The sequence below is a fragment of the Rhipicephalus microplus genome, chromosome 6 (assembly GCF_043290135.1).
Source record: "Rhipicephalus microplus isolate Deutch F79 chromosome 6, USDA_Rmic, whole genome shotgun sequence".
Taxonomy (NCBI): domain Eukaryota; kingdom Metazoa; phylum Arthropoda; class Arachnida; order Ixodida; family Ixodidae; genus Rhipicephalus; species Rhipicephalus microplus.
In genome coordinates, this window is record NC_134705.1 from 136,518,474 (window position 1) to 136,531,762 (window position 13,289).

The following is a 13,289-nucleotide window of genomic DNA, read 5'->3' on the forward strand; positions in this document are numbered from 1 at the left end:
GGGCGAAGCATGTAGAAAAGGTTGGCTTATTCTCCGTTTTAAAAATTTGTCTAAAACGAAAGAAAAACGTGTCCTCGCAGAGGTAGTCCAGCGTTCATTGTGCATTGTTTCGCCACAAGGACAAATAAATGCACAATCAGCTTCAAGGTATTTTTTATTTCTTGATTGAACTTCTCTGGCCATGCTCTAAGGCACTGAAATGATTCCATGGCTCGGGTAGCCTGCAGCCACTAACTGTATCCCCTATTTTCCAAACGCTTCCTACAGTTTATGTCGCCATGACCATTGAAGCTTATTGGTCCAACTATGGTTAACAATACCTCGTTTTAACACGTTATGTGTGCCGAGTTGAATGGCAGAAGGAGTTTGTTATCTTGAGGTTGTACATCCAAAACACTTCATCACTTGCTGAGAAAACACAGAACATTAGGAAACGATGTCTTCCCTCATAACGAAGTTCGCCCGTGGGTTCCTACGGTTCAAAGACAGTTTTTGAAGTAGCAACAGCATGGCTATCGTTGGTCTGAAATTCGTTCGAGTCACTGTCAATTAAAATGAAAACGTCGTCAATAAACATGAGTAACAGGGCAACCTACGCTTGCGCTCGTACAAAGACTCCACTGCACTTCAGAAACACGGAAGGCAGAGGTTCGTATCTTGAGCCAAAAACGCTCGCAGGCCTTCTACGTCCCGCTCGCCTTTGTACCGCTGCTCGAAGTGACAGAATTTGCCCTCCGAGCTAATTGCACTTCACCAGTGGTTACGGTAACAGCTTTATTATCGGCAGCGGCACGCCGTTTGTGCATGTCGAAACTGCACGACTCTGGCAATGAGCTGTCACCCGCTAACAAGAAACGAAAGCCGAAGAACATAACTGCGTTTAGGGTGACTCCCGGAAGCTACCACTACATTTGTTGAAGATTAGAACAATTAAAGGCTAAATTTTTTGTCACCGTCAACGATTCAGCCTTCCAGCGAAAGATTATAGCCATGCTCTACACCCACTCAAATGATCTGGTAACTGCGTACATACTTGTGAGTATTGTTAACAAAAAAGCAAATACTACGCATATTTGAAGCACAATATCAGTACGCAAATATTAGGTGGTTAGTTTCTTTATTTGTAAAGTGCTTAGGCTTGTGATCCAAAAGAAGGCAATATTTATTACGCTACGCTTACATTGTGATTCTACAAACGAAAAAGCAGGTGTTTCCTACGCACTGCTAAAACGACGAGGGGCTTCCACCAACCAGTAGTTCTCTACTATAAAAAATAACGTTCGTTTATTCTGATTCCTGCCAAATGGCGCCATATCTCAGACAGCACTAAGCAATCTTCAGGCACTCAACGTCAAATCAACATATTCTCTCTTTCTAGACAGAACACAGGTCTATCAACGTCCTTTGGAGGTAAGCAATCGGATACGCGGCCGATGGTTCGTAGCTGCAATCCAGACGTTTCAAACATGGTTTTTGAGATTGCGAGTTGGTGCGCTATATCAGATGCCATACTTCACATTAGTCGTTGACGAATCGTTCTCCATCGGTGGCAGTGACTGTCATGTCGCATTACTTCTCCTCACTGCCCACAGACGGCTGCAACACCACTATCGCCAACAGAGCAGCGTGCGAGTAAAAAAGTGTGAGAGATGTGAGGCGCCTTTGTTTGAGGTCTTGTTTGAGGCGCCTTTGTTTGAGATCTGCTCCGTCTTAGATCATAGTGTGGGAAGTTTGATTAACGGCGGGGAAGTTTCTTTTGCAAGTTTTCCTTTCTTTATCATTTTGTGGTGACCATAATGTCGCGAAGTCTATGTCTCGCAGAGAGCGTTTTTCTTTTTCAGCTACAGATGGAGTTCGTTCTTTGCCAGATGCTCTTGTTAGAGGCGCTAATTAACGACTTGTCTCTAGCAGGGTGCCTCGAGGAAAAATGAGAGTCTGACCAGGAAAAGCTTCATCCCATCGGTCACTGTGCGCGCTGGGCGCAAAACCAGGCACTGCACCGTCCTTCCAAGACAGTGGCTACTTGGGCTGGTTGGTATTGCATTTTTTGAAAGAAATATACATTCTTAGGGCACAGGAAACGTATTCTAGTGGAACATAGAGCCTAGAGACAGCACAGAGCGCACTGGGATAGGGCAGTGCGCTCTGTCCTATCTCTCAGTTTCATTGTCCTTCTGAAAACGTTCCCTGCACACTAAGAAAGTATATTTCTTTCAAAAATAACGTCCTCCCGACCAGGCTGCAGAAATTAGGCGCCTTTTTTCTCTTCTATATAATACCACCACCACCCCAGAGAACGAGGCGCCACTTGCGTCCTCCGGGGCGTTCGGGGAGCGACATTTGAGCACTTGATCTCACGTCAAGGCCGTTTTGGAGAGTGTGCCCGTTTTGAAAAGCTGCTACAATTTTGTTGCAAGGCAGGCTTTACGCGACCGTAAAAACTCGTTTCGGGATTTGTTATCCTCGGCTCGCCTGATTGGTCCGCGGACACGTAGATGCTGGAAAACCCTAGTTAAGCAAAGGGCTCTTTTTGATGTGAGCGGACTCGGGGTTAACAGCTCATTACACAACCGTAGACCAGTCATGCAAACCGAGGGGTATGCCATCATTTTTCATGTTTTGTATTTTCGACTTGTTGCAGTGTGTAAAGTTAAGTTGCGTTAGATAAATAAACCCCCATTGAGTGCTCCCGGAAATCATTGTCTCGACTTGTCATCGCTTGCCTGTGCGGAATCGCTCCCACATTTCTTCGTCTGGATGGTTATAAGATGTGTCTAGCTTAAACAACCCCGAAACTTCACTACAATGTGGTGGAGGTTGCTAGCTAACAATATTACCGTTCAAAAATTGTGTCCCTATTCAATAACAAACATAAGAAAACAACCTCGAACTTCTCTACTATTACGGAACGCCCTACCTTCCTTTCTGCTATGTCTACCCCCCAAGCAAAACCTTTTGTTAGACCCTCAGTGTTGAGAGGCGCGCCGGAGGAATCTATTTTTCAGTGGCTACTTTGCTACGAGCATGTAGCGTCATTTTACAATTGGGACCAAGTCACAAAGGTTAAATTTTTATATTTCACCTTAGACGGTGATGCGAAAAAATGGCACACTACTTAAACTCTAACGGGTGCCCCAAGTTCATGACAAGAGTGGGCGATGCTTTCAAGGACTTCGTTCACCAGTCAGCACTCGATTGAGATCGCCCATTTTCGGATACAAAACCAGACTCAACTGTTGCCTGAAACCCTCAAGCACTATTATTATGATGTTGTTCTACCTTGTGCTAGGGTCAACCTGTCTAGGTAAGGATACGATCGGTTGCGGCCCGTTTTGCGTGGTTTGCGCCCGGACATTCAAGAAAAAATGATAATTGGAAACCCGAACACCTGCGCTGCTTTCCTCCAAATTATGCAGCGCATTATTCTGATATCTTTAATGAGTCGTGCATCAGGATCCAAGCTGGTTGACCCCTACTATTCTACCGGCATGAAGTCATGGACGCAAAACATCGCGCCTCCGGTTGGCAAAGCACACGCCGCAGCAACCATTCAGCGGTCTACGTGTGTCGCCAGCTGCGCCGTGGCCGAAATGTGTTGCCCGCGGGAGGCTTCCTACCACAAAAGAGACCTAAGGGCAATAACTGACTCCATCGCGTCGCTTTCCGACCGGCTCAAAAACTTAGAAGTGTGGCAGCTTGGGCTAGTTGGTATGGCATGACGATAGTAATAGCGCGAGAACAAAAAAACGACACAGCGCTCATGTTCTTCTTGTCACTGTGTCGTCGTTTTGTTCTCGCGCTATAACTATCGTCAGGCTCAAAAGCATTGAGGATGAGATGCGTCGCCTTCCAATGCCTTGGCCATTGCGAAATTCCCACACCAACGACAGCCCTCCGCGATGCCAAATTTGCTGCCGCATAGGCCACGTAGCGCAACAGTGATGCCAGCGGTTTTGAAATGGCAGGAATAATCAAGCGGTGCCTGTTGAGAACCAGAATGTACAGCACAACCCCTCGGAAACGAGAACGGCCGGGCCCAGGGGCCCAGCCCGGCCGCCCCATCCGCACAAAGTCGGAAAGTCAGCTTCTTGCAGTCTTCCTTCGAGCCAATGGTACAGATGCACAACTTGTAATTGACACTGGCTCCTGCGTAATTGTAATCTCAGAAGAACTAGCCAACAAAAGATGTGCTACGTACAAATCAAGAAAAGACAATTTCATCAGAGCAATTGGCGTAGGTGTGCTCACCCTCCACCTTGAAGCCAAAGTAATACTTCAGTTCGGCACCACCAATAGTCATGAGACATTTTTGGTAGTCTCATGAATATCTCATGAACCTATCAGCCCGTATGAGCTGCTAGGTGGCTTTCCTTTCTGTAGAGCAGCGTGACTTCTTGTTGATTTCTCGAAGAAAGAGCTCGCACTCAATGGGGAAGTTTTACGGCTATGTGTAAACTCAGGTGTCCCTGAACACCATGGTTTCCTTACGGTGCGGTGCCACGAGCACATTCGTATCGAACCACGCACAGAGTTGGCTGTTGAAGTAGAAGTCGCGAGAGACGGAGTTCATCTTGTCGAACCAAAAAGCACGCTCAGAAGCGAACTCCAAGTGGTACGCACAGTAACAAGGGTTGTGCATTGGAGAGGCCTCATTCGTATTGCCAATCCCACCATGTCGCCACTAAATCTCCTAGGTGGAAAAAAGCTTGGATGGGCTTCGTCCATTCATGACGCACAGCTGGCAATTGCGACTCCACAAAATGATCGAGTGCTCCACTAATTGACATAGTGACTGCGGATCACCTACAGTTATCTGAAATGGAGCAGCTACTGTAGCTCATTGAAAAGTACCATCACCTTTTCACGAGCACTGATAACCCCATCCGGCAAAGGCATGTCGCTGAACACATGATCGACTCAGGCGATTCATGACCATCAGTACCCATATCGTCATTTCCTTTTTGAAAGGCAACAAATTTAACAACAAGTTTAAGAAATGCTTCGCGATTGGATCATTAGAAAATAGCACAGCCCTTGGTCATCGCCTGTCGTCCTCGTGAAAAAGCCAAATGGGACTCTGCGTTTCTGCGTCGACTTGCAAAAGATTAATGAGGTCACTAAAAAAGATGTGCACCCCCTGCCGTGAATTGATGGCATTCTCGCCGTGCTTCAGGGTACTAAATACTTCACCACAATTGATCTATCATCAGGCTACTGGCAAGAAGGTATCATGGAGGAAGATAAGCAAAAGAGCACATTAGACTGTGGATCCGGCCTCTACAAAATCAACGTTGTTTCGTTCGGCCTGTGCAATGCTCCGGCCACATTCCAGAGAATGATTAACAAAGTCCTTCGCGGCATCTTTTGGGGGTTTGTTTGGCCTACTTGAACAACATTGTAGTTTTTTCCAAAACCTTGGCAACTCATTTGGAAGATTTGGAAAGTCTTTTTTCGACGTTGGACTAGGCAAACTTGTGACTGAAGCCCGAAAAGTGTAGCTTCGCCCATCAGGAAATTAAATATCTCGGCCACATACTCAAAAGTGAAAGCATCCAGTCAGACCCAGACAAAGTAGCAGCCATCGAAAAATTCTCCAAGCCACGAAATAAGAAGTGTGTGCAGAGTTTTCTCGGAATTTGTAACTACTATCGACATTTCGCCAAAGATTTTTCTCACATTTCTCGGCCTGTGACAAACCTAACTAAAAAGAATGTTCCTTTCATCTGGAATGCGGCTTGCGAAGCGGCGATGCAATTTATTAAAAAAGCTGATCACAGCCCCAGTTTTGCGTCAGTTTGAGCCGAGAAAGCTAATAAAGCCAAGACTGATGCCTGCGATTACGGCTTTGGCCCCATCCTTGTTCAAAAAACTGGGGCTCAAGAACAAGTTATCGTCTATGCCAGTCACCACCTTAACAAGGCTGAGATGAACTACAGCACGAATGAAAAAGAATGCCTCGCCGTCGTGTACGCCTGCGGACAGTTTCGGCCGTACATTTTTGGCGCTAAAATCACTGTCGTTACTGACCAAGCGAGCCTGGCTTGGCTGATGAAAGCAAGGAATCCAAACCGTCATCTCATGCGCTGGTCACTATTGCTCCAGGAATTCGACATAACTTTGCAACACCGCCCTGGCCTCCGGAATGGAAATGCCGACACGCTGTCCCACCTTCCTCAAGATCCCGTGCTGGTAAGCGAAGCAATCCCGTTACCATTGCTGGTTCTTGATCAGGTGGATGTTGGAAAAACGCAGACGGCAGACCCTTGGATGAGAGATATCGTACAGCATCTCGAGCACCCGGATGCCCCCGTTGTCTAGAAAAGTAAACAAACGGCACGGAGCTTCCGATTGATCGACGGTGTGCTGCATAGGAGAGTGAAAAGCTTCAAAGAGGATCGCGCGGCACTCGTGGTTCCCAAGTGCTTGAGATCCGAGATTTTAGGACACTGCCATGACGACCCCGTGGCAGGCCACTTTGGTGTTAAGCGCACATGGGAAAAAGTGCATTGCCGCTATTTCTGGCCGAAGATGTTCTCGTATGTCAGCAAGTATGTATTTTCCTGCCCTGACTGCAAGACTCGAAAGCAACCACCTGGAAGGCCGGCCGGATTTCTCCAACCGATCCCACCTGCAGCTCACCCTTTTCAACAGCTGGGCATGCACTTTAGTGGACCTTGCACTAAATCCAAATTGGGGAACCACTACATTGTCATGATTAACGACTACCACACGAAATGGGTCGAGGCTTTCGCATGTCAGGAGGCCACTGCCGCAGAGGCAGCAAGGCCGTTCGTCGAACAGGTCGTGCTGCGTCATGGTGCACCAGAAAAAGTGATAAGCCATCGTGGACAACAATTGGTCACCAACTTGACCAAGGAAATTTTCTGGCTCGTAGGTAGCGAACATGCCACCACAACAGCATATCAACCACAGACCAACGGCTTGTGCGAGCGTTTCAACCGCACGTTAGCTGACATGCTCAGCATGTACCTTTCTTCGCACCACCGCGGCTGGAAGGAATTTTTGCTGTACGCCCTCATTGCGTTCAGCTCTTCGACTCACGAGACGATCGGATTCACGCCCTTCTTTATGCTTCACGGACATGAGCCGACGCTACCTGGAAATGTTGGGTCGGGCGCACAACGTGGATTCGACTACATCCTGGATGCTATCAAAGCGGCTCGACGACTCCAGCAGGCTCAAAGACTGGTAAAAGAACGGGAGGGGCGTCACCAGTAGAAGAACAAACACAACTATGATGCTAAACGACGAGCCCCGCTGAGGTGGTCTTGTGGCTAAGGCACTCGGCTGCTGACCCGCAGGTCATGGGCTTGAATCCCGGCTGCGGCGGCTTCATTTCCGATGGAGGCGATAATGTAGGCCCGTGTGCTCAAATTTGAGTGCACGTTAAAGAACCCCAGGTGGTCGAAAGTTCCGGAGCCCTCCACTACGGCGTCTCTCATAATCATATGGTGACTTTTGGACGTTAAAGCCCACCCATCAATCAATCAGTTATAGCTAAACGATGAAGTGTTGTTTACCACGTGGGCGACTTGGTGTACTTGTGGAGTCCCTACCGGGCCTAAGGGAAGACAACTAAGTTTCTCCACAGATACACGGACCTTTCCGTCTCGTGCGCCAGGTAGCCCTGAATAACTTAGAGGTGGTAGACCAAACTGGAAGAAAACGTGACATTGATAATGTGCAGCGTTTAAAACCCTGCCACGTCCGATGCTCTTCCGATGCCGACGATGCAGACGATGAATCTAGTGATAATCAGGAGGTGCGCGATCGAGGTGTTGATGTACGCGAATGCATTGATTGATTGATATGTGGGGTTTAACGACCCAAAACCACTATATGAGTATGAGAGACGCCGTAGTGGAGGTCTCCGGAAATTTAGACCACCTGGGGGTACGCGAATGCAGTGCAAGGAGTGACATCCACGAACAACATCGAGGTGTTCAATAGCGCGGGTGCTGTGCGAACAGTGATGAACAGGAATTGCATCCAAGTGTTGTGCGCGAGTGCGGTTCGCGAGTGAGTCAAGAATGCCATTTGCGACATGGTGTGCGCGGGACAGAGACCAGTGTTCCAGTACAGCAGTGCGAAGGCTCCGAAACTGACACTGAACTTTACTCAAACTGGAAGACATTTCAAAGTGGTAACAACGCACAACATAATGTCGGCGCTTACGATACGGACACTGAGTTTTATTACGTGCCGACGAGTGAATTGCAGTGATTTATGTATCACGATGATTTTCGTTTTTCATCTGTGGTTTTGAATATATAATGTTTAAAGCTGTCCACTTTTTAGACACATGTATAAGGATCTCTGAATCAGCACCTCACCCACTTGTTGAATGCAAAATATTTTTGTGTTTTTAGTTTATTTGTTTTCGCGTTTTGCAGATAAAACGAGTGGGTCACTCTTTTTTGTAGAGGGGAGATGTCGTGAAGGTAATGTCTCGCGGAAAGCTTTTTTTTTCAGCTACAGCTGGAGTTCGTTTTTTTCCAGATGATCTTGTTAGAGACGCTCTTTAACGACTTGTCTCGAGGAGGACGTCTCAAGAAAGATTGAGAGCCTGAACAGAAAAATCTGCATCTGGTCAGTCACTGTGCGCACTCCGCTCCAAACCAGTCACTGCACCATCCTCCTGACCAGGCTGCAGAAATTAGGTGCCTTTCTTCTCTTGTAACCAATACCACCACCACCCCAAACGAGCGAGGCGCCCCTTGCGTCCTCCGGGGCAATCGGGGAGCGACATATGAGCACTTGTTTGCACGTCAAGGCCGTTTTAGAGAATGTGCCCGTTTCGAAAAGCTGCTACAGTTTTGTTGCGAGGCAGGCTTCACGCGACCATGAAAACTCGTGTTGGGATTGGTTATCCTCGACTTGCCAGATTGATCCGCGAACCAGTGGATACTGGAAAACCCTATTTAAGCAGTGATTCGGGCATTTTTATTGTGAGTGGACTCGGGATCAGCAGTGCATCTCACCAGCAAGACCAGTCATGCAAGCCGAGGGGTATTCCACCATTTTCCATGTTTTCTATTTGTGACTTAGTGCAGTGTGTAAATTTAGATTGTATTAGATTAATAAACCCCCATTGATTGCTCCCGGAAATCATCGTGTCGACTTTTCATCGCTTGCCTGTGCGCAGTTGCTCCCACACTTCTTCGTCTGGATGGTCATCAGATGTGTCTAGCTGAAATAACCCCTAAGCTTAGCGACAATATTATCAACGTCAAATCTGTGACGGAAATGTTTCACTAAATTCTTGGTGCACCCCAGTATGAAACAATTGCGTGTCAAAAACTACTCGTTGTACAACATTTGAAAATAATGTAACAGTCGAACTCGTCAGACGCGTTCCCACCCCTATATTATGAATCCTGAACAAGAAAAGCGCCTTTGACAGAGGTCAGCAGTTTTAATAAAGACGCTATTGAGCCACTAAAATAAACACAAGATGCGGTTTGTGGCAGATGTGATCCTATTATGACAACACGTCGCTCGTGGAATCACTGATTGTAAGAATCTTTGCTCGCTCTGGTGAGGTGGATACAGTGACTATTGGCGGGACAGATGAGAAACCTGCGCTATAGTTCACCAATATTTGTCTGGGCGGAAACGCTGATTTACAATATTCTCCTAATACCCACCAAAAAATTGAATCTTTACCCAATGATGAACTACTCTGAAATTTGAAAACCGGTCCCAAATACTTTGTGCAACACTAGGAGGATTGTTATGGGTGGAGAAGTACGTCACAATGTTTGCACCACTGCAGCCTCAGACGGCGTCAATCGCAGAATAATGCCATTGTGCACAATAGTAGTTGGTATTTCCAGGGAAGCCCTGATGTGTTGCAGCCTTAGCTATAGCCTAGTTGGCTTCAACACGCAGCGCTGTTCGCACGCTGTGGCCGCGTCAGAACCCGACAGCGCTGTCGATTTGTCAACGGTCAACGTAAGATCTAGTGACATGAACTGCTCCACCTGCCAGTATCACAACACCCTGAATTGAGCGATGCTGATGGGGTGCTCGCAGCACCTGCTTGGCTATCATGGCGAGAAAGCGAGCCAGATCTACCTTCGTAGTCAGCGCCACAAGAAAGAACTACGCGATTTTGGCAAAAGCACGCGTCGACCACAATAGAGAACCGACGCTAAAATTTGCGGAGCGATGACAATGCCACGTCTAGCCCTGGTGGCAGGCTCCAGAACACTTGAGGAGAGGCGCGGGAGAGGTCACAGGCAAGTGAGTGTGTTTTGCTGAAATGGGAGCTCGTGCGACACGCGCGCAACGCGTTCTGCAGTTGATGCGGCGAGCTTGGGCACTATGCCGTCAGCTTGACGCACTAAAACGAGATGCTCACTGTGCGAAGTTGCCTTTCCGAAATGGAAGGAGCGGCCCCGCAAAAGCCTCAGCGAGGTCCGAAGTATTGTTGTGTTGGGGCTGCCACAACAATGCAGACAGCACCAGGGGCCGCTCTCCACGTGAAAAGCTGTATCAGTTTCCCAGCAATTCACAGTCGGCGAACACCGCCAGGTTCTCGAACGATAAAACTAACATGACACGAGAGCCGGGAAAAAAACGAGGCGAGGAATTTAGCTTGACTGGCTGTGGTTAAACTTCAGCATGCTGCTTCGCGGCGACGTAAGCGGGTCATGCTCCCAAAGCCCGGAGGACATTACCCTAAAACTTCTCGGATATTTAATTCCATGATCGTATAACTTTAGTTTTATTTTTTAGCACTACGCAAACATCTACACATGACAGTACACGGCTGCTACTGCTAGATACCACATGAAAACAACAATAAATGGTTTCCATGAACATCGACACATCACATCGATAGAGTACGCGGCTTTATGTCGGGAGAATGAGAATTACCTCGAGGCATAGCATCGTACACGGTATTATCATGGAGAATCCGAGAAATGCAATTCGCAGTGCCTCTAGCGTCCTCGTATTCTGTCTGCTGGTCCACATCGTAAACTTGGCGAACGAGCTTTACCGCTTTGGTTAGATGGGTTTCTCGGAAGTGTTTGTCCAGCTCAGAGATTTAGATGAAGCCGCACTGCAGGTGGTACATTGTGAGGTGACTCAAACGCAGCACGCTCTCTCTGCACGAGCACGTAAACGAGCGACAGTGAATTAGAGGCAATTGAGAACGCGCCATATACATCACTGATTTCTACTTTTCTACCAAAGATGGCGCTGCCTATCCGGAGTCGCAGCGCCATCATGCGTTGCTTTGGCTTCCTATAAGGAGTGATGAGCAGACTACCTCACTTCGATGTTTATTCGGGTGCTTCATTGTTTTCTGCTCGATCGTACATGCTTTGTTGTTGATGTTGCGCATTTCTACTGGGGTATATGCAACGACTTCCCAGAATGTCTTTATTATAAACGTCCGTCACCTTCACAGACCTGAGGCCGTTGTCACATAGACATCGACAGTACAACGGCCAAGCAAGGGGACAATCTGTGTGGCGACATCCAGAACACTAAGGCAAAAACGAAAGCAGCACTTGCAGTGCTGCTTTCGTTTTTGTATGGTTCGTTTTTGTATGGTCGTTTTTGTATGGTCCGAAAGCAGCACTTGCAGTGCTGCTTTCGGACCATACAGGTTCTTTCTCCAATGTTGTTTTGTGCGATAGCGGTGCCGAACACCGGTGGCGGCGGTAAACTACGGCACCCTTGTTGTGGACTCTTAACAGCTTTTGCATTAACTCTTTCAGCCCCGGTTTCTAGTAAGGAACAAGAAGAAGCTTTCCTAGAAATTGTGACAAAATTTACTCAGAAACTGGCACTGGTGATTGAGGTATACTTAATATATCTGCGAAAACATAAGCAGTCGTTTTTTTTTGTCAACGTCTTCGAAACTCGGAAAAGCCGAATATTGAAAGGAAGATGGCACAAGTAGAGAAATACGGCATTCGCTGTCACCGAATATTTTAAGAAAAGTTAACAGTAACTGTGATATCTGTAGGTGTTATCTTTTAGCCTTTTTTCTAAGATTTTAAACTGTCTACTTGTAAAGTAGATATTGCATAACAAAAACACGTCACTCGCATGAATGCACAATTTTCGCACCCTAAATATAGAATACGAGGGGTCAGTGGTTGTCAGAGTTCTGAATGCGGTCATGTGAATTCCGAGCTCCAGCTCTTGTGACAGCTCCCGATTTCTTGTTATTCGAGTCGAGAAACCTGTTCACATCTCTTTGATAGTATGTATGATATCTCCAATAACTAGATAACAGGTAATAAATTCGATTTTGTTATTGCACTATATGAATAGTGCATGAGGAAGATAGAAGATCACGACCATGCAGTGCAGTTCAGTCAGTTAGCTCATTCCCTTGCGAAGGCATCGCTTTCGACACTCATCGTTCCTATTTTCCCTCCAATGGTACACTTAAAATCAGGCAAAATTTCTCAGACGCTGCACTGACTGTTTCTCCGGAGTACAACCATTCGTTATTTCTCTGGTGCAGTGAACATTCTAATTCAAGGGGGATGGAAGATGTCCATCACAAAGTTTCGTTGCCGCGTTACCTCCCTGAATTTTTACTTGCATAGAGCGGGTTTATTTAATTCCTCTGTATGTGCATTTACCGTAATCAAGAGGAACCGATTAGTGATTTTTATAATATTGAAAGTAACACCGGCATCCGGCCAGTCTTCAGCAATACCAGCAGCTTGGAAGAAAAACTGCGATTGGAAACTGCACCTAAAAGCAATGACCCTTTTCCTAAATTTCGTAGCATACGTGATCGGTTTTTTGGCTGTCTAATATTTTTGATACGATAACACTGAAGATTGCGTACCGTAACACCGCTCTCATCGGCGTCTACGGAGGAAGTCATTCCTTGCGCTTTGCTTGGGTAACAGACGCGTTTTATTTATTTATTATTTTCTTGAAATACTGCAGCCTTATGCGGGTTATTGCAGGAGCGGGGTACATATACATAAAGAAATAATGCTGATTACATGGTTGAACAATCATATAAAAGAAAAAAGAAACAATGAATTACTTATAACAGTGCATTTGCAAAATCTGACAACGACAATTTCCGAATACTGCAGGGTAATTTGTTACACCTTTCAATATTTCTAGGAAAGTAACTGTTAAAATGTTCGTATACGTAAGGAAAGACTTCAAGGTGAGGCTGTGGTAGCATCTAGATGGAAAAAGTATTAGCATATGAGAAGTAATTATCAGATGATAGTCAACAAGATGAGCGAGGAAAGGAATGCAATAGATTTGGGGAA